This window comes from Ranitomeya imitator, chromosome 4 (genome assembly GCF_032444005.1).
Source record: "Ranitomeya imitator isolate aRanImi1 chromosome 4, aRanImi1.pri, whole genome shotgun sequence".
Lineage (NCBI taxonomy): Eukaryota > Metazoa > Chordata > Amphibia > Anura > Dendrobatidae > Ranitomeya > Ranitomeya imitator.
In genome coordinates this window covers 192,239,547-192,262,690 of record NC_091285.1, presented here as the reverse complement: position 1 = coordinate 192,262,690, position 23,144 = coordinate 192,239,547, and positions in this window count along the sequence as shown.

Below are 23,144 nucleotides of genomic sequence, written 5' to 3'. Positions count from 1 at the left end.
GCGTCAGTGATGTAAAACCAGAATAGTTTCCTCTAGCACACGACGTGTTGGGACGGTTTATATAAAATTATATAATGGGCTGGTTTTAGTCGACATTCATAGAGTGGGTGGGAGAATGTTCAAGTATCTCCACCTGCAGAGCTGCCAGGACCTGTGTGATGTCAGAATCATGTGATCAGTCACATGATGGAGGAGTCACAAGATCAGGGCTTAAATGGCTGACTGGCAGAGCTTCCAGTGTTCATTGTTTCCTGGATAGAGAGAGAGGAAATTCTGAACGAAGTACATTGCGGTTAGCGGGATGATCCCTCTAGGAAAAGGACTGATTCTTTTTTATGTTTCTTTGTTTTGCCGTTTTGCCTAGAGGGCCATGTTTACTTTCATAGCTTGGTTTACACTGCTAAAATAAACCAAGCATTTCTTAAAGAGACAGAGTTCCAGATGGAAGGGGAACCGTTTATATGGAAGTAGGGACTCCTCTACCGGATCACAGAGCAGCACCACACAGGGACGAGCCCCACTATAAAACAACAGCTGGTAGTTCCCAAGAAGTATAGGCAGGAGTTACTGCGAATCTCTCATGACATACCCTTAGCCATGCACTTTGGCGCCAGTCGCACCAGGCATCATCTGACACAAAACTTCTTTTGGCCGGGGGTAACCTATGATGTTCGTCAGTACTGCCAGACCTGTGACAGTTGCCAGCGCATTAGCAAGAGGGGAGATTGATACAAGGCCAAATTATGCGCCCTCCCCATTGTGGAGGAACCATTTAGCCTGGTAGCGGTCGATCTGATAGGGCCGTTAGCCAAAGCCAGTCCATCAGGGAAAAGGTATATATTGACAGTGGTAGATTATGCCACATGGTATCCAGAGGCGGTTGCGTTACCTAACATACTGGCAGAGACAGCGGCGGCTGCCCTGCTCCAGGTTCTCTCACGGGTTGCATTTCCCCGGGAGATTATCTCGGACCAGGGTACCCAGTTTACAGCAGAGGTGACCAATCAACTGTGGAAGCTGTACGGCGCAAAGTCCATTAGAAGCGCCCCGTACCACCCGCAAACCAATGGGTTGTGTGAATGCTTAAATGGGACGTTAAAACAACTCCTTGGGACTTTTACCAGGACATACAGGTACTGGGAGAAATTCTTGCCACACCTCCTGTTTGCCTATCGGGAGGTGCCCCAAGAATCCACGAGGTTCTCCCCGTTCGAACTGGTATACAGGAGACGGGTAAGGGTACCCCTAGACTTAGTGCTAGAACACTGGGAAGGGGAGGGCATCATATCATCATTGTACCCTACATCATTGTACCCTATGTGCTGGAATTCCGGGACCGCCTACAGGAGCTGACCCAGGCTGTACGTGGGAACATGCAGGTGGCCAAGCAGCGCCAACGCGTATGGTACGATCGGAGGGCCAGAGAGCGCACCTTGGAAATAGGACAGAAGGTCCTGGTGTTAGAGCCCACTAGGCAGAACAAGTTCCAAGCTGCATGGCAGGGGCCCTACGAGGTAGTGGGGAAAATAGCCGACACCACCTATAATGTTGCCGATTGTGACGACCCCAGGGTTATCCGCATGTTCCACGTGAATGTGCTGAAGCCCTATCGGGAGCGCCCTGAAGAGGTAGTGGCCATCTGTGCACCTGAAGCAGAGGATTTAGCCGGACTTCCCTTGCCTGATGTCTTTGGGGAAAGGACTCAGTCTAAAACATGGGACGAGGTACACTAGGGTGAAGACCTCAGTCCCCGGGAGAGACAGCAGGCAGAGGAGTTGTTGAGGCAGCGACAGAGGATGTTTTCAGGGAGACCAGGGTACACTAGCCTGGCACAACACAAGGTTGGGATCCAGGATCAGACCCCCTTGCGACAACCCCCCGTCCGTGTCCCTGAGTCTGTACGAGAAGGGATGTGACAAGAGCTACAAGAGATGTTGCGTTTAGGGGTCATTGAAGAGTCAGATAGTCCCTGGGCATCAGTGTTAGTGCCCAAGAAGGATGGGAGAACACGGTTTTGTGTAGACTATCGTAAGCTCAATGAGAAAACAGTGACGGATGCGTATCCCATGCCACGTGTGGATGAGATGTTAGACCGGCTGGTGGGGGCAAAGTGTTTGACCACCTTCGATCTATGCAAAGGATACTGGCAGATTCCCCTTAGTCCTGACGCTATTCCCAAATCGGCATTTGTCTCCCCGTTCGGCTTATTCCAGTTTCGAGTTATGCCATTCAGAATGAAGAATGCCCCGGCGACCTTACAGAGGCTGGCTGACCGGCTTCTGGATGGTCTCCAGGACTATGCTTGTGCCTACCTGGACGACATCGCTGTCTACAGCGCGACATGGGAAGAGCATCTAAATCACCTAGAGACAGTATTGGGCAGGATCCACAAGGTCGGAATCACCCTGAACCCAAACAAGTGTCACGTGGGCAAAGCAGAGGTTCAGTATTTAGGGCATTGGGTGGGAAGTGGGAAACAGAGACCAGAACCAGCCAAGATTGAGACCATAGCCAAATGGCCCACCCCACGCACTAAAACCCAGGTCATGGCGTTTCTAGGGACAGCGGGGTATTACAGGAAATTCGTTCCCAATTACAGCAGCGCAGCCAAGCCCCTCACTGATCTGACTGGTAAGATCCAACCCCGCCAGGTAACCTGGACCCCAGAGTGTGAGGAAGCCTTCCGCCAGCTAAAGGACGCCCTCACCAATACCCCTTTATTGCCTGCACCCGATCCAACTAAACGTTTCCTTGTTCACACAAATGCTTCTATGTTTGGATTGGGGGCAGTACTGAGCCAAGTTGGGCCAGACGGCCAAGAACACCCGGTAGCTTACCTGAGTCGGAAACTACTGCCCCGTGAAGTAAGCTATGCGGCCATCAAGAAGGAGTGCCTGGCGGTAGTATGGGCACTCAAAAAGTTGCAACCATATTTGTATGGACGACAGTTCACAGCAATTACAGCAGGATCAAGATTACACATCTTCTCTTCTCTCCCTGAACCTTCCTTCCTTTCACATAACGTATACCAGGGTCGGACTGTGCCGCATAAGTCCTCAGTGTCCTCCCAATTCAGCTCTGCCATGGTTAGGTCTTCCTTAGTCAGTTTCTCCCCAGACAAGAGAGTTTTCACCTCCGAAGCTAGTTGCCACCTGGCGAGTGACCTGCCCTTCAGTATTGTGTTCTGTTATTTCCCAGCGCTGTCCTGCTCCAAGCTCACTGCTTCTGGCCACCATTTCACCCCGGTACTGAGGATATCTGCCCAAGCTATAAGCTGCCACATTCTAGGGCTACCTGTGCCCCCCGCACTGTCTTATCTTTCTCCTTTCCTGCTGCTTTACTGGCCTCCGCTGTTCCAGCCGGATGCTGTTGATGTCTGGACTTTCTCCTCTTAAGGTACCGTTACACTAAACGATTTACCAACGATCACGACCAGCGATACGACCTGGCCGTGATCGTTGGTAAGTCGTTGTGTGGTCGCTGGAGAGCTGTCACACAGACGGCTCTCCATCGACCAACGATGCCGAAGTCCCCGGGTAACCAGGGTAAACATCGGGTTACTAAGCGCAGGGCCGCACTTAGTAACCCGATATTTACCCTGGCTACCATTGTAAATGTAAAAAAAAAAAAAAAAAAAACACTACATACTCACATTCCGGTGCCTGTCACGTCCCTCGCCGTCAGCTTCCCGCACTGACTGAGCACCGGCCGTAAAGCACAGCGGTGACGTCACCACTGTGCTCTGCTTTATGGCCGGCCGGCGCAGACACAGTTTTTTTTTTACTTTTACAATGGTAACCAGGGTAAATATCGGGTTACTAAGCGCGGCCCTGCGCTTAGTAACCCGATAGTTACCCTGGTTACCAGTGAACACATCGCTGGATCGGCGTCACACACGCCGATTCAGCGATGACAGCGGGTGATCAGCGACCAAAAAATGGTCCTGATCATTCCCAGCGACCAACGATCTCCCAGCAGGGGCCTGATCGTTGGTCGCTGTCACACAACGATTTCATTAACGATATCGTTGCTACGTCACAAAAAGCAACGATATCGTTAAAGAAATCGTTATGTGTGACGGTACCTTTAGTCAAACAATGTTGCGTAGTAGCTGCCAATGTCCTGGGCACTTAAGCCCGTGTGGACTGTCTAGGTGCTCAGGCCCTTCTAACTAAATACAGGAAACATTCCTTTCCTTAGCTGCAGCTGACCCTTCATGCAATAACTAGTTCCCAGCTATATGAAACTTCTATCCAGTATTATGTACACTATTCTAAGGCACTCCATCTTGTGGGCATTTTTAGTACTACACTTCCCCTATTTAACAGATACACCTAATAGCACATATATACATTGCATAACATATAGTGAAAAAGACACGGTAATACTCCTGATTATGTAGCAACACCATTATATAAGGGGTAGTAATACACTAACCGTGTAGCAATTCCATCATGTTTTAAACCATAAACATACACTGAATACATATGGCATCGGGACGAGGGAAAAGGGCAATGACATAACCACATTTTACCATAACCCCTACAACAGTACGCTTTGTGGATGAGGGCCAGAAAGAACATGTGCTCCAGTAGATGGCAGGCGCCATCCTCTTCCTCTACCTTAACATCACATACACTACAGTCTTCAGTGGTAGCACCCCAATTACCCTTGCCCCCCCACACCACAACTGTCAAAGCGCCCAACTGACTGTTGAGAACCACAGATAGCAGAGTCTGCAGATCTCTCCACACATTGTATGCCATGGGCATAGGAAGTCAAGAGGAGGAAATCATCTGCACCGATGGCCAAATTTTTTCTCACTTTGATCCATGGCTGGACGAAGTTTGGTCCGAGCAAAAACCAAACCCTCGTCAACAGACGTTAACCCCGTTGGATGAAGGTGATCAATTGCTGACGAGACTCAAATACTTGAGGTGCCCGTGGACTGTACTGTGTTGTCAAGGCAGGAAGAGGAGGAGGGGGACTCTCAGGGTGAGGAGTGAGAGAGAAGAGAGGATGACGATAAGGTAGTAGATCACACTTGGTGTAAACCCAGAGGAATGCAGCTGAGTAGCTCAGCAGAGGAGGAGGAGGAAAAAGATGAGGAGGTTATGTAGATAGAGTTATGCAACCATGACAACCAATGCATCCTGAGTCCCAACTCTGGCAGTGGACAGCAGTGTTCGCGTTTTTTTTTCTTTCAGACCAGCAAAAATCTAAAAAAAAATCAAGTTAGCTGTCAACTTTTTAAATAAAAGTAAATAATTTCAGTACTACATGCTGTTACACCAAGGAAGGGCGAGAGACAAGAGTGGACCCACTGGACTAATACCAAACCTCCCCGAGCGAGCGAACCAGATGGACCTACCGCTATACAGGGATAGTAAGGGAGCAAGCTCGGAGGTTTCTAGTACTACGGATGCCTTGACCAGGGATCGGCTCCAGAGGAGAAGATAGAAAACGACAGGAGTGAATACAGGGAAACGTGGAGATGGTCCACGGAAATGGAAGGAGCAGGACAATGAGCTCCAAGGATGAGGAGATAAGGGTCACAGGGTAGAAGCACAGAGAAACAGGACTAGGTGAGAAAAGCAATAAGATGGGCCTGGATGAAGAGCCAAACAAAACACAGAGAGACTCAGAGCTTAACTAAACAATCAGGCACCTTCACAAAGGAAGGGCGGCCTGAAATACTAAGTGGCTGCCTCCTATTGGATCAGCAATGCTGCCAGGTCAGGTCGCAGCCTGGAGTGAAGAGGAGGAGTGTGCGCACCCGGTCCCTAAGGAGAAGATGGGAGGAGACAATGCGTGACAGGCAGCGGAGGGGAGGCACGCCGACGCGCGGGAAGAGAGACACGTCTGGGAACTTTGATTTTAGCACAAGAACAACACGAGGCAGTAAAATCGATCACATCCTGACAGAGATAAGGCCACCAATAGAACTGGGAAATGAGATCCAGAGTCTTCTTAATGCCCACATGACTGGAGATCTTGGAAGAATGTCCCCAACGTAAAATCGTCCTTCTATCAGCCTCTGGAACGAAGGTTTTGCCTGGAAGTGGAACGATCAAATTTACCGGAGCCACAGTAACAACCTTGGATGGATCAATTATGTGCGAAGGTTCCTCTTCCAAGTCAGAAGGTTGAAGAGACCGAGATAATGCATCGGCTTTGATGTTTTTCAGACAAGGACGAACGTACAGCTTGAAATCGAAACGGGCAAAGAATAGAGACCACCTGGCCTGTCGGGGGTTTAGCCTCTGGGCAGACTGAAGGTAGGATAGATTCTTATGGTCCGTGAAGATAGTAAAAGGATGGACAGCCCCCTCCAGTAAATAGCGCCACTCTTCCAGAGCCATTTTTATGGCTAGCAGTTCTCGATCTCCGATGGAATATTTAGCTATAGTTAGCTCTTCTCTGCACCCGCTCCAGTTCAACTATGTCTTTCTTATACACTGGAGACCAGAACTGTGCACAGTATTGTAAGTGTGGTTGAGCTAGTGACTTGTATAGAGGTAAAATTATGTTCTCCTCATGTGCATCTATGCCTCTTAATGCATCCCATTATTTTATTTGCCTTTGTAGCAGATGCCTGACACTGGCCACTGAACATGAGTTTGTCATACACCCATACACACAGGTCTTTTTCATTGACGGTTTTGCCCAGAGATTTAGAATTAAGTGCATAGTTATACATCTTACTACTTCTACCCAAGTGCATGACCTTACATTTATCCCCATTAAAGCTCATTTGCAATTTATCAGCCCAAGCTAGTATACATAAATCATCCTTTAATATAAAATTGTCCTCCTCTGTATTGATTACCCTGCAGAGTTTAGTGTCATCTGCAAATATTGAAATTCTACTCTGAATGCCCCTTATAAGGTCATTAATAAATATGTTAAAAAGAAGAGGGCCCAATACTGACCCCTGTGGTACCCCACTGCTAACCGCGACCCAGTCCGAGTGTGCTCCATTAATAACCACCCTTTGTTTCCTATCCCTGAGCCAGCTCTCAACCCACTTACACATTTTCCCCTATCCCCATTATTCTCATTTTATGTATCAACCTTTTGTGTGGCACCGTATCAAAAGCTTTTGAAAAGTCCATATACACTACATCCACCGGGTTCCCTTGGTCCAGTCCGGAACTTACCTCTTCATAGAAGCTGATCAGATTAGTCTGACATGAACGGTCCCTAGTAAACCCGTGCTGATACTGGGTTATGAGGTTATTCCTCTTCAGATACTCCAGTATAGCATCCCTTAGAATGCCCTCCAGGATTTTACCCACAGTAGAGGTTAAGCTTACTGGCCTATAATTTCCGAGTTCAGTTTTTGTCCCCTTTTTGAATATTGGCACCAAATTTGATATACACCAGTCCTGTGGTACAGACCCTGTTATTATGGAGTCTTTAAAGATTAAAAATAATGGTCTATCAATGACTGTACTTAGTTCCTGCAGTACTCGGGGGTGGATCCCATCCGGGCCCAGAGATTTGTCAATTTTAGTGATTTTTAGATGCCGACGTACTTCCTGCTGGGTTAAGCAGGTGACATTTAATAGGGAATTTTTATCACTAGTCATTTTGTGCGCCATGGGATTTTCTTGTGTAAATACTGACGAAAAAAAGTCATTTAGCATATTGGCTTTTAGCATTAGCAGTCTTGCAGCGCAGTAGTCCTGTGTTACAACCCCACCAAGGACAGCATCTGCAAACAGTTTGTATGTTCTACCCGTGTTTGCGAGGGTTTACTCCCAGTATTTATTTTAATACCCACATTACAAAGACATACAGATAGTAATTTTAGATTGTGAGTCCCACAGATGACAGTGCCAGTAATGTCTGTAAAGCGAATGTTGAATTACTGGCGCTATATAAAGTGATAAACCCCTCCCAAAAAATTGAAAGTGATGCTCAGCCACACTCAAGTGGCACACATCAGTTTCGTAGATTGCTATTGTCAGAAAAATGTAAGGATAGTAACAAAGGTAGTAGACACAAAGACAGTGGAGGACTGCCGCTATTGGAGACCTACTGCTATAGGCAACACACACAAAGAAGACAATGCAGAATCTACACATTTACAAAAATGTATTTGTACACATCAACAAAGTGATCAATTTCACCACAGTAGAAATAGTCTAATAGGGACCAACAAGTCTTCCGCTACACACAACTCAGCAGCACGACACTCAACCAAGAGTGTTTACATTTAAAAAAAATTTGTGTCAGACACCAACAAAGTGGCATCAATTTTACCACAGTAGAAATAGTATAATAGGAACTGACAGGTCTTCCACTATGCCCAATCCTGCAGGACGACACCCAATCAGGAGTGTTCCCATTTAAACAAATGAGGGCCTTACACCACAGAAGTGGCATCAATTTCACCACAGTATAGATAGTATAATAGGGACTGACAGGTCTTCCACTACACCAAATTCAGCAGATGGACACCCAACCAGGAGTGTTCACATTTAAAAAAAAAAAAAAAAAATATGAGGGCCTGACACCAAAGTGGAATAACTGTCTCGAGAAGAGTAATAGTATTGGGACGGAGACTTCTTCCACTACAGCTAACCCAGCAGATGTAGACCAACCATGACTGTTCATATTTCGACAAATTTGCGTTAACACCAGCAGCAGCCACAGCAGGCACAGAAGCAACATTAAAGATATTAGAGTGCAGTTACATGACATTAATGCATCACACTAAAAAATGCAATATCATCTAGTCTGTACAGTCTGCGATTGGGGTGCAAAAGTCTTTGAAGATCCATGACTTGTTCATCTTGATGAAAGTTAGGCCGTCTACACTTTCAGGGGACAGCAGGCTGTGCATATCCATCAGGACACCACCAGCAGTGCTGAAGACACTTTCTGGAAGAACGCTGGCTGCCGGGCACGATAAAAATCGCCAAGGAGTGTGAGGCGAGCTCAGGCCACTCATCCATTTTGGAAGGCCAAAATGTGAAAGGGTCCTAACCCTCCCTGATGATATTTATATTCTATTCTAGATACTCCTGCACCATCCTCTCCATTCGTTCACCAATAGTGTTGAGCGACACCTTCCGATAGATTGGATAGGACCGATACCCAAAAAATATCGGGTATCTCCGATACCGATAATGGAAACCAATGCAAGTCAATGGGACACAAATATCGGAATGAAAATAAGCCCTTTCTTTCCTTTGCACATCCATTTCTGGAGGGGGAAAGAGTGTGGGCGGTGTGTGGGCAGAGATTGTGCTTGTCTGTGTGTGCGGGATCTGTGCGGGCCTGCTGGGGGCCTGTACGGGCCTCTTGGGGGTCTGTGCGGGCTGCCGGGGGTCTGTGCGGGTCTGCCAGGGGTTTGTCTGTCTGTGTGCAGGCATCGTCCGATGGGACTACAAGTTTCATCGGGCTCTGCCTGCTACAATTACAGTGATTAACACATTAGCCAATGATGGGACAGTAGTAGTCCCATCATCTGGCTAATGTGTTAAATGTAAAAAAAAAAAAACAAAAAAAAAAAAACATACATACAACATATATACAACATACTATATACTATATACAACAAGGATTGTACTCACTGAGATGTGCAGGAGGAAGCAGAAGGCACATTCTCTTTATTGTCCATGTGAGTTTATTTGCTCCATAAACCATCAAGGTAGCAACAAAAAGGTAAACAGTCCATACATCAGGCCGACACAGCATTAATGTCCATAGAAGAGCTCTGCTCTCTCAGGCCTGTAGGCACATAGAGCCTGAGTGCTGGACATTGCACAGCCTATCTGAAGCCAAGGACACGGTAAAGGCTTTTCCCTCACTTTACACAGACCACTCTGTAGTGTTCAGCCTGGACACATGGAAGTCTGTCCACACTGGCAGACTCCCAAACACTCACTACCATGTGCTAACACACCTCCATTAGGTAGCCTGAAACCACACCCACAGGTGAGGTAACATCACATGCACTGTCACGTGATCATGACATCACTGCAGGTCCTCAAACTCCTGCAGGAAAAAGGGTACAGTGAGCACCCCCACTCAGAGTGAGGTATGTGGGTAGCCAGACCCTCCCATCTCTCATAGCTACCCGCAACCCAGACCCAGGTGCACTAAATGATATCTTTAGTGCTCACGTGCACTAAAGACAAAATACTCCGGGTTGCATTGCAGGGAGCATCCATCCCTGTGACACACACCTCCCATTAACCACGCGACCACCAGTCACACCACAATACATACAACATACATACTACATACAACATGCATACAACATACAACATACATACAACATACATACAACATATTACATACATACTACGTACATACAACATACATACTACATACCACATACATACAACATACTACATACATACAACATACTTACTACACACATACAACATATATACAACATACATACATACTACATACATACTACATACAAACAACATACTATATACATACTACATACATACATACAATATACCACTTATATACTACATACAACATACTACGTACATACTACATACATACTACATACAACATACCACACACATACTACATACATACCACATACAACATACTACACACATACAACATACTATATACTACATACATACAACATACATAAAACATACTACATACATACAACATGCTACATACATACTACATACAACATACATACTACATACAACATACCACATACATACTACATACTACATACATACATACTACATACATATTACATACAACATACCACATACATACAACATACATTCCACATACATACTACATACATACAATACATACAATACATACAGACATAAAGTACATATAACATAGAGTACATACTCACAATCACTTGTCATTTTGTTCCCCGAAGCCAGAGTCATCTGTAAAAAATATGAAATTAACAAACAACCAATATACTCCCTGTCCGCAGAAATCCACGAGTGTCCCACGATGATCGCCCGTGGAGAACAGCTGCATCAGCAGATACGACCGCTCTCCAGGGGCTCCAGGAACACAATGACTGGAGGAAGGTATCCTTCACTGTATTCCTCTGCCGCTGTAAAAAAAAAATAGTCCCTACTCTCACTTTTGGCATTGCTGTGTGAGAAATTTTCCCATGCAGCAATTGCCATAAAGTGAGACTTTGAACTATAGTAACCTCAGTGATGCACTGCAGGAGCCATTGTCTCCTGTCAGTGTGTCACTGAGGGTCCTATAGAGCAGTGACATCACCCGATGTCACTGTTCTATAGGGGAGGTCATCATTAGACACTCGTTATTAATTGGACTACGGCGGACAGGTAGTATACGGTTTATTATTTTAGATTTTTTGCTGGCACTGAAGTATGGTAAGTATGGTTAAATGAAGAATATTAAAATACTTTTTTCTGGCTGTGTCTTTATTTTTTTTAACTGTTTCACTACACTAGGATTAATAATGGATAGGCGTCTTATTGACGCCTCTCCATTATTAACCCGGCTTAATGTCACCTTACAATAGCAAGGTGACATTAACCCCTTATTACCCCATATCCCACCACTACACGGGAGTGGGAAGAGAGGGGCTAGGTGCCGGAATTGGCGCATCTTACAGATGCGCCATTTCTGGGGCGGCTGCAGACTGGTATTTGTAGCCGGGGGGGGGGCCAATATCCATGGCCCCTTTCAAGGCTATGAATGTCAGCCCACAGCTGTCTGTGTAGCCTTTCTGGCTATAAAATATAGGGGGACCCCACGTCATTTTTTTGGGTCCCCCTATTTTAATAGCCAGTAAAGGCTACGCAGACAGCTGCGGGCTGATATTCATAGCCTGGGAGGGGCCATGGGTATTACCCCCTTCCCAGGCTACAAATATTGGCCCCTGGTCGTCGGCTTTCCCCCTCTGGCGCAGAAAATTGCACAGGAGCCCACGCCGCTTTTTTCCATTTTTTTAAAAATTAAACGCTCATTAAGGCCTCTTTTACACTTGCGTCGGTACGGGTCCGTTGCTATGCGTCGGGCCGACGTACCGACGCACGTTGTGAAATTCAAGCACAACGTGGGCAGCGGATGCAGTTTTTCAACGCATCCACTGCCCATTCTGAAGTCCGGGGAGGAGGGGGCGGAGTTTCGGCCGTGCATGCGCGGTAGAAAATGGAGGACGCAACGAACAAAAAAAGTTCACTTGAACGTTTTTTCGTGCCGACGGTCCGCCAAAACACGACAGATCCGTTGCATGACGGACGCGAAGTGTGGCCATCCATCGCTAATACAAGTCTATGGGTAAAAAACGCATCCTGCGAGCACATTTGCAGGATCCGTTTTTTTCGCAAAATGACGGATTGCGACGGATTTCTAAAAACGCAAGTGTGAAAGTAGCCTTAGAAACATCGGCCTTTCTATTATATATCTATGGATATATCTATCTATAGATATATTTATAGATAGATATGTGTATAGATACATAGATGTATCTATCCATATATCTGGCTGCTTTCACACATCAGGTTTTTGCCGTCAGGCACAATCCGGCGAGTTTTGAAAAAAAATGGATCAGTTTTTTCCGCCTGATCCGTTTTTTTCTCATAGAGTTGTATTAGCGCCAGATTGCGCCTGATGGTCACACGATTCATTCGTTCTTTGCCGGATCCGTCAAAAAAGCTGTTTCTGCTGGACGGAAAATACATACAGAGGAACGGTTTTTCTGTCCATCGAAAAAACACACAGCGACGGATACGGCGAAAAACATGAAACTGAGATGTGAAATGATGAATCCGGCCTCGGAATCCGATTTTTCATGCATGTTTCCATTCAAATCATGCACATTTTCCGTTTATTTATTTATTTCCAAAAACGGCATCAAAACCGCGCAGTATGTATGTAGTATGTATGTATTATGTTGTATGTATGTATGTATATAGGTATGTAGTATGTATGTGGAATGTATGTTGTATGTATGTGGTATGTTCTATGTATGTATGTAAGTATGTAGTATGTATGTTGTATGTTGTATGTAGTATGTATGTAGCATGTTGCATGTATGTATGTAAGTACAGTATGTAGTATGTATGTAGTATGTTGTATGTATGTAAGTATGTAGTATGTATGTCAAGTGAACGTTTTTTTTGTCCGTCGCTTCCGCCATTTTCAACCGCGCATGCGTGACCAAAACTCTACCCCCTCCTCCCCGGACTTCAGAATGGGCAGTGGATGCGTTGAAAAACGGCATCCGCTGCCCATGTCATGCACAAATTTCACAACGTGCGTCAGTCCAAAGCATAGCGATGGACCCGGACCGATGCAAGTGTGAAAGAGGCCTTAATGAGCGTTTAATTAAAAAAAAAAAAAAAAAGGAAAAAGATGGCGTGGGCTCCTGCGCAATTTTCTGTGCCAGAGTGGGAAAGTCGATGGCCAGGGGCCAATATTTGTTGCCTGGGAAGGGGGTAATACCCATGGCCCCTCCCAGGCTATGAATATCAGCCCGCAGCTGTCTGAGTAGCCTTTACTGGCTATTAAAATAGGGGGATCCCCCAAAAAATAACGAGGGGTCCCCCTATATTTTATAGCCAGAAAGGCTACGCAGACAGCTGCAGGCTGATATTCATAGCCTAGAGAGGGGCCAAGGATATTTTCCCCCCTGGCTACAAATACCAGTCCGCAGCCCCCCAGAAATGGCACTTAGCCCCTCTCTTCCCACTCCCGTGTAGAGGTGGGATATGGGGTAATAAGGGGTTAATGTCACTTTGCTATTGTAAGGTGACATTAAGCCGGGTTAATAATGGAGATGCGTCAATAAGATGCCTATCCATTATGAATCCTAGTGTAGTGAAACAGTTAAAAAAAAAATAAAGACACAGCCAGAAAAAAGTATTTTAATATTCTTAATTTAACCATACGTCAGCGCATGCAAAAAACGTAAAATAAATAAACCGTATACTATCTGTCCACCGTATTCCAATTAACAACAAGTGTCCCATGAAGATCTCCCCTATAGAACAGTTGATATGGAAATTTGGGTTGGATAAATCTACCCGTGTGTGCTGCGGCCGCTCCCAATTATTTCTGAGCCCTTAAAGAATGAGTCTGACACGTGGTGACAGCTTGACATTCAATCAAAGACTGGACATTTATTTCCCGATACATAGTTTTTATAATAACATATAGCAAGGAGTGGTTTGGGCGGTTAGTTAATTAACATACAATTCAGTTATTGGTTATCTGATATATATGGAATATTTGTGATTAATGCACATATGACTGCTGATCATGCAACTAAAATGAAGTTCTCTGCATCTGGGACAAAGTTGAGACAACTCATCAGCACTTAATACATCTGGAGTTCTTCTGCTTTTTGGGTGGAAAACACCGAACAGTCTGTCTGGCTTATATTAGTTTATGTCAGCCATTTTAAGCAATTGATTATAAAGTAGCTGAGTAGATAGATATATATTTGCTTTTGTGTAAGTATATGTGATTTAAAGGAATATATATATATATGATTTAAAGGCGTATACATGCAAGTGAGATCTACATGATATACATATTTCTATCACAAGCCCCCCTTAGATATCACTTGCCCTAAGCCTGGCCTCCTGTCCCAAAGCGCTGCAACTCTTTTGTGCTGCCGGCGATCCGACGCAAACCTAGTGTCTACGCCCTACACCGTACAGTCTTTCGCAATGAGCGATCAGGAGATCTGTCCCTAAACGGGGGTAGAAACATGCATGGTCTCATATTGGCGACTCTGTGCGATCAGTTCCACATATTCGTCGTCATCAGGATTGGAGGAGCCATCAGGTGGGTGAATCTGAATTCGGATAGGTTCGTCCAGGAAGAGATGCGACATCAGGTTTGTTGTTTCTTTGACTGTCTTTTCCATCATCAGGATCATTCTGGCTTAGGCGTATCTTCTGGTACGGGAGCCTTCTTGCAGTGCGATGCGTGGATCCAAGTGGGCCTTCCCTCTAGTTTCACAGAGGTTGGTGTTGTCAGCAGCACTTGGAAGGGACCGTCAAATCTGGGGTCGAGCGTTCTCCTCACAAACTTCTTCACCAACACCCAGTCTCCTGGTTTCAGGGAGTGTGAACCGGGTACCGATCCTGGATCTGGTAATGAAGAGAAAACTCGAGAATGGATGTTAGCAAGTTTCTTGGTGAGTTCAATTACATAAGCAGACAAAGTATCATATTGCATTGTCAACTGCTGGGGGAAGAATACCCCTAACCGAGGGCTGGACCCAAACAGAATCTCATGAGGTGACAACTTTTCTGGGCCCCGGGGAGTGTGCCTGACACTAAACAGTGCGATGGGGAGTGTTTCATGCCATGGTTTGCGTGTCTCTTGGGCAACTTTTAACATCCTGTTTTTGAGTGTCCCATTCAGTCTTTCTACTTTCCCGCTACTCTGGGGGTGGTAGGGAGTGTGTAGGCCTAAGTCTGACCCTACTGCTGACCAGATCTCCCTTGTGAGGTTTGCTGTGAATGCGGGCCCCTGATCACTCTCTATCACTTCTGGGACCCCGTATCTGCACATGATCTCTGAGAGTAGCTTCTTTGCAGTAGTCTTTGCTGACTGATTCCTCACTGGGAAAGCTTCTGGCCATCCTGAAAACACGTCGACGACCACAAGGGCATATTCGAATCCCCCACTTGGCGGCATCTGGATGTGGTCTATCTGGATCCTCTGGAAGGGGTACAGCGGTCTGGCAAGATGATGTGTGGGAACTTTCTCCATTCTTCCAGGGTTGCATTTGCCGCAGGTCAGACAGCTGCTAGTGAACTTGGCTGTTAGGGTGGAGATCCCTGGAGCGAACCAGTAAGCACCAATCAGATCATTCATCTGTGTCTTTGATCTGTGCGTGGGCCCATGTGCCCACTGGACCACCATAGGGTACATGCTTCGGGGTAAACAGGGTTTGTAGTCCATTGAGTATACCCTTCCTTCTTGATGTGTTGCACCCTTCCGCATCCAATTCTCCTTTTCCTCCTTTGGGGCTTGTTCTTGCAACTTCTTGAATAGATCCCAAGACGTCATCTCATCTGGTGTCTTGTCCTCAGTTGCCACGTAGTAGCCGTCCAGCTCTACGACCTCTCCCATTTCTCCATACTGTCTTCCTTTGGCGGCTTCTTTGGCTGCCATATCTGCCATGTTGTTGCCCCGTGCCTCTACTGTGTTCAGTTTTCCATGTGCTTTGACCTTCAGTACTGCCACCATTTTTGGGAGTTGGAGTGCGCTCAGTAGGTCTTTAATAGCTCCATGATGCTTTACGGTTGTTCCGCTTGCTGTGATGAAGTCTCTTGCAGCCCAGATGGGTCCGAAGTCGTGTGCTATGCCATGCGAATACCTTGAATCGGTGTAAATGTTCGCAGTTTTGCCTTCTGCAATCTGGCAAGCCTTCGTCAGCGCTATCAGTTCTGCTTCTTGGGCTGACAGGCTAGGTGGCAGACTCCTGGACCACAGGATTTCTTGATTGCTGGTCACTGCACATCCCGTGTGAAATCTTCCTTCATCATCTGCAAATCTGGAGCCATCTACATAGAGGATCAACTCTGGGTTGGCCAGTGGCTCTTCTGCCACATTGGGTAGTCCTGCTGTTTCCTGTTGCATGATGCTGAAACAATCATGATCATCCGGTCGGAGCAAATCCAGATCCTTGTGGAAGGTATCATGCAGATTTTGATCTGGAGGGTCCATATCTGTATCCCCCCTTGGGAGTGGGAGTAGAGTGGCTGGATTGAGGACTGTACATCTGGAGATGGTGATGTTGTCAGGCAGTAGTAGTGAGCACTGTAGACGAAGATGTCTTGCGGTGGAGAGATGTTTTGGCTGGGTTTGATTGAGAATTGCTGAGATGTCATGTGGAGCCAGGATTTCCAGTGGATGTCCAAGAATGATGTCAGCTGTTTTGTCCAGGAGGGCGTGTGCTGCAAATACTGCTCTCATGCAGGAGGGGGCTCCCCTTGCAACTGGATCCAGGCGAGCTGAAAAATAGCCTAGAGGTCTCTGTCTTCCCCCGTGAGTCTGTGTCAGGACTCCAGTAGCATGGCCTTCTTTCTCCATCAGGTAGAGACGGAATGGCTTCTCGTAGTCAGGTAGGCCTAGCGCTGGCGCTGAGACTACTGAGTCTTTTAGCTTCTTGAACGAACTGAAGGCCACATCTGTTAGCAGGAACGGGGTTACGTTAACGCAGTCATACAGAGGTTGCATTAGGACTGAGGCATCAGGGATCCAGGTTCTGCAGTACGATACTAGACCAAGAAAAGCTTGTAGTGCCTTTGGAGATGTTGGGGGAGCCATCCTCTCCACTGTGGTCTTCCGGTCATCTGTCAGGTGTTTAGTCTGGTGAGCAATGCAGTGCCCAAGGAATGTAACTCGCTTCAGACACCACTGGACTTTGTTCTTCGAGACCTTGCAGTGTTGTTTCGCCAGGTAGAGTAGGAGAGACACGGAATGTGCTTTACACGTGTCAAAGTCAAGTGCACAAAGGAGTAGATCGTCCACGTATTGTAGCAGGGTCACTTCTGCATGTTCTGTGATCCAGTTGGCGAGAACTGTGGATATTGCTTTGGTGAATTGCGAGGGGCTGTTCTGGGCCCCCTGGGGCATCACCGCCCATGTGTACTGTGCCCCCTGATGCGTGAAGGCAAACAGGAACTGGTCGTCTGGATGGAGGGGAACACTGAAGAAAGCATTTGCCAGGTCGATCACCGTGAACACTGTTGCTGTGGAAGGCACATTTGAGAGCAGGGTGTGTGGATTCGGCACAATTGGAGTTTCAAATACTGTAGCGTCATTTACCGCTCTTAGGTCATGTACCATTCTGAACTTGGCTGGCTCTCCTTTTACAGTCTTTTTCTTGACAGGGAAAAGCGGGGTATTGCAAGGAGAGGTGCAGGGGACAATGACCCCTATTTCCAGGAACACCTTCAATTGGTCTGAGACGGCTTGACTCTGTGCAATGGACAAGGGATACTGGGCCTTATGAGGATATGGAGTACATGGCTTGAGCGATACCCGCACCGGGGCAACCTGAAGTTTTCCCACATCTTGGGGTCCCTTAGACCATAGACTTTCTGGTACTACGTCCAGTACCTCCTTGGGTAGGCCTTCATGGGTTGTTTGAGGTTCCTGTAAGGCTGCCAGCATGACTGACTCTTCCTGGGTCAGAGGTGAAGAAAGGGTCACGGTCCCATCTTCCTGGAACACTATGGTTGCTTTTAGTTTCTGTAGAAGGTCTGCCCCCAGTAGTTTGAGTGGGCAGGTTCTTGACACCACAAACTGGGATAGGATAGAGTGTCCTGGCTGAGTGCACACGCTCAGAGGCTTTGTAAGCTGAGAATTTCTGACTTGACCGTCGATGCCTACGCAAGACACAGAGGATTCTGATAGGCAGGTAGGGTCAGGGAGTTCCACATGTCTCATCACACTTCTGGCTGCACCAGTGTCCACAAGAAAAGACCTGACAACGCCATCCACTTTCAGGGTGATTTGAGGGGTTGGTCCTGCTGAAGGGGTTTTGCATGTCAGGAGCGTGGTGTCTTGCCCCTGTCCTATGGATGGGGCGCTTCACTGTCCACCTTGTCTGCTCCTCGGCTTGCTCCTCTGGGCAGGGTCTTGGGTTGTGGTGGAGCTCTGCACCGGCTCTGATAATGACCCAATTTGCCGCAGTTGAAACATCTGACGTTCCTTCTGTCTCGGTATTGCGGTGGCTCTTCAGAGTCTATGGCCGCCATAAGGGGTGTTGTCTTCCGCACTCCTGGTTGGGACTCAATCCCTTTGGCTACGGTGAGCAGGGTGTCCATTGCCATTGACCTGTACTCAGGCCTAGCCACTATCAGTGGCTTCTTGATTGGTTCTCTGAGTCCATGCACAAAGGCCTGTGCCAACATCTGTCTGTGTATCTGATCATGAATGGTGAAGCCCAGGTCCTGGAAAACCTGCATTACTCTGCCATGAAACTTCTCCACAGTCTCTGTCTTCTCCTGACTCATGTCATGTAAGCTGAGGGCCTGTCCGGCCAGCCTGCCTTTGGCCCACTCTGAGTTGTTCAATCAGCTTCGGCCCTGACTCCCAGGCATGTACGTCTAAGTCTGCTGAAAGCTTGAAGTGTTCTTTCATGATTGGCCAGAAGGCATCACCTGTCTTTATCTCCATTACTGCCCACAGATCATTCCAGGTGGCTGCATATGTGCGCTGGTTCTGCTGCATTCTTCTGTAGAATGGCATGGGGTGCATCTCTGGATCTGGAAGATTGTTGAGGATGCTGGTCACCTGACTTGGGGTGAAGTGCACATAGTGTAATGGTGGTGCTTCTATCTGCCCCTGTCTCCTAGGTGCCCGTGGGTTTTTCTTTCTAGTACTGGGTAGCATGTATGAAGTCCCCTCTTCATCCTCATCAGAGGAATAGTTGTGATAGAGTGCACTGGGGTCCTGCAGTGGCTGATAAGCGGTCTTGGATATTGTCTTTTTGTGAGAGGATGTGTCCCCACCCTGCTGAGGCTGTGGAGGATTATAGTTCCATTGTGGTGTGAATGTTGGCTGCTCTGACCGGGGATACTGATCACCATCTGATGGTGATGCCTGTCTCCCCCCCCCCCCCCTGTCCCCGGACCTGAGCTACCTGACCTTGAGACAACTCATCAGCACTTAATACATCTGGAGTTCTTCTGCTTTTTGGGTGGAAAACACCGAACAGTCTGTCTGGCTTATATTAGTTTATGTCAGCCATTTTAAGCAATTGATTATAATGTAGCTGAGTAGATAGATATATATTTACTTTTGTGTAAGTATATGTGATTTAAAGGAATATATATATGATTTAAAGGCGTATACATGCTAGTGAGATCTACATGATATACATATTTCTATCACACAGTGACATCGGGTGATGTCACTGCTCTATACAGTAGGACTCTCAGTGACACACTGACAGGAGTCAATGGCTCCTGCAGTACATCACTGAGAGGTTACTATAGTTCAGAGTCTCACTTTATGGCATTTGCTGCGTGGGAAATTTCTCACATAGCAATGCCAAAAGTGAGACTAGGGACTATTTTTTTACAGCGGCAGAGGAATACAGTGTGGAAGGATACCTTCCTCCAGTCATTGTATTCCTGGAGCCCCTAGAGAGCGGTCGCATCAGCTGATGCTGCCGTTCTCCACGGGAGATCATCGTGGGACACTCTTGGATTTCTGCGGACAGGGAGTATATTGGTTGTTTGTTATTTTAATATTTTTTTACAGATGACACTGGCTTTGGGGAACAAAATGACATGTGATGGTGAGTATGTACTCTATGTTATATGTACTGTATGTCTGTATGTATGTATTGTATGCAATGTATGAATGTACTGTATGTAGTATGTATGTAGTATGTATGTAGAGTGTATGTAGTGTGCATGTAGTATGTATGTAGTATGTATGTAGTATGTAACCATGCGGATTCACTGCATAAAATACATTGTACGGATGAAATTTAACTTGCGGAGGCGTGTCTCCTCAAGATAAATAATCATGCTGTGGTCTGGAGAGACGCGCTGCATGATCGTCTCTGCCGGTGAGCCGCGGGTGTCTGGGCATCTGTGGACCCATAGTGGGCACGGGATTTCTTGAAATCCCATCCACTGTCCTGTATGCTACACAAGTTCTCAGCATCCAAACTGCATCCTTTACTGACTGTGTGCATCGATCCTTACTCCAGCTGAGGAAGAATGATTGGTTCAGATAGTCCTCAATACAGTAATGCAGGTCCCATATAGTACATATAGTTTAATTCACTCCCGTGGTCCTTGATAGAGTATAATGCAGCCCCCCTCAAAGTATAATGCAGCCCTGTATACTGCAGCCCATTCAGATTATAATGCAGCCCCTTCAGAGTATAATGCAGCCACACACAAAGTATAATGCAGCCCCCCACAAACAGTATAGTGCCGCTCCCCACACATACACAGTATAATGCAGCCCCCTCAGTGTATAATGCTGCCCTCTCAGTGTATAATGCTGCCCCCACTCACAGTATAGTGCAGCACCCCACACACACACAGTATAGTGCAGTCTCCCGACACACAGTATAATGCAGTCCCTGCACAGTATAGTACATTTCCCACACAGTATAGTGCAGCCCCCACACTGTATAGTTCAGCCCTTCCCACTTACACATCTATGATGCCGATAAGTTGAAAGCGCGATGCGGGGGGGAAGGGAAGCTGGCCCCTCTTACTCAGGGACCCCATATAGTCCAGTCAAAATAAGGTTTGACCCAGAACAAATTCCAAGAAAGCGTTTTATGATTTTTTTTATTACTGTTATATGTGGGGAACAACATATTAAAAGTTTTCCAAAAATTGATCACCACAAAGGTCCTAACTATGACGCCATAAGACGATGACAGTCATCGCACTAAAAATAACGAATATTTCCCTATTTCAAAGCTGTAGCTTTAGGTTACAGAAGAGTTTGCATTTTGTCTACTATATATTTTCATATAACAATTTTTATACAAAGTTTTATACTAACTGCATGGACAGGCTAGGTCATGACGTCATCAATGACATCATGACATGTATATTTCTAGAAATTATAGAATTAATACACAGTGCATTTTAAGACCTACTTCATCACTGAATAAGCGTGTCAGGTCAATAGTCACTATTTTCATCATCAGACACTGCTTCCTCACTCATATTGTCACAATGCCCTTCTTGATATGGTCCGCATACCTGTGAACAGGTAAGTCTGTGTCTTTTGCAAGTGCACCAAAGTGTACTACAACCAAGAGAAAAATTGCAGTGAATTATTTTCAGAAGTGTTTCTGGCGGGGGTGAAGTATCCATCATCCCTGGAACTAGACTGTTGTTCTGCAATTCCCATGCCCATTCAGTAGTGTCCATGGCCTCACCATTGTCCATCCAAAGCATCACTTGGAGGTAACTCCGAAGGGCATGATACTTCGTTGCAGAGGAGGTCGGTGGCAGTCGTTCAGGTGTAACAAAGATTTTGGCTGAACCAACTTTTTTGCAGAAAGTAAAATACCTCATTGCAGACACATTGTCTCCAGGTTTGCCCCCGAACAATACCACCATTGCTTTACACCCAGCGTCTTCAATCTCAGCTGTGTTTTAGTTAGGTGTGAAAAAGATTTTAGCACAGCTATTTAAGACAGAGTCTCCCTTCAAAACCTTGTGTAGACCAAGTTTTTTTCTGGTTCCAAAAACCGCGGAAGTGGTATCGCAACCCGTGAATGCATGAAGAAACAGAAGACTGCCACAGACATGGTTTCCCAGGAACTTCTTCATAACCTTAATGTCGTATAATGTTGCAGGACTCCCTTTATCCGAGTAGAAATAAAGCTTGTTGCCATCGCTGGTTGACGCGTGATGAAGTAACAACACCAAAAGATCTGTATCTTCGCCAATGAGACTAGTACATTTGTTGGATGACATTGACACTGCTGCCTTAACAATCTCCACATCTGCATCCCACTCTGATTGTATTATGCGGCAACCTCTGTCATTCATGCGCTGTGAAACGAGATTGATAAGAGACTGTTTGTTCTCCACATTCGAAAGGAAGTCCTCCTTTTTCCCGACAAATTTTGTTCCTTCAGCAATGTTCACTTTGTTACTTGTTCGTTTTTTGCGCCGTCGCTTATGGGTAATGTCCTTAGTGTTTGGTCCTCCAATGTAGCCATCAAATACTATCGTAGCCTTACCATAGTGCTTTAGTATGAAAGATGCATAGTCTTCAGCGATTGAACAATATGTCTTTCCTTCTGACCACTTCAGTAGATGGAGAAGAGAACCTCCATCAAGAACATAATGTTCCACTTCTGGTACATGCTTGAGTACTGCGTCAACTGAACTCTGTTCTTTTATAGCAGCCTTCAGTTGTGCCTTGTTTGGTTTGCGTAAGAGATGTTTTGCCTCAAAGAGGGATGGTGGGTATGGTGAAAGTTCATAGGCCATCACCTCATCAAGGGAAAGATCAGCAGTTTGAGACACCACAAGAAACCTTTGGAACAAAAGAGCGGGGTCTATTGTTTTGTCCTTAGCAACGTCAATAGCCTCACTGGATGCCAGGGTCTTGGCTTTCATGACCGCTTGCACTTAACTGAAAACAGTGATTGACCCATCATTGTTGCCACTATTTCTCTGCCA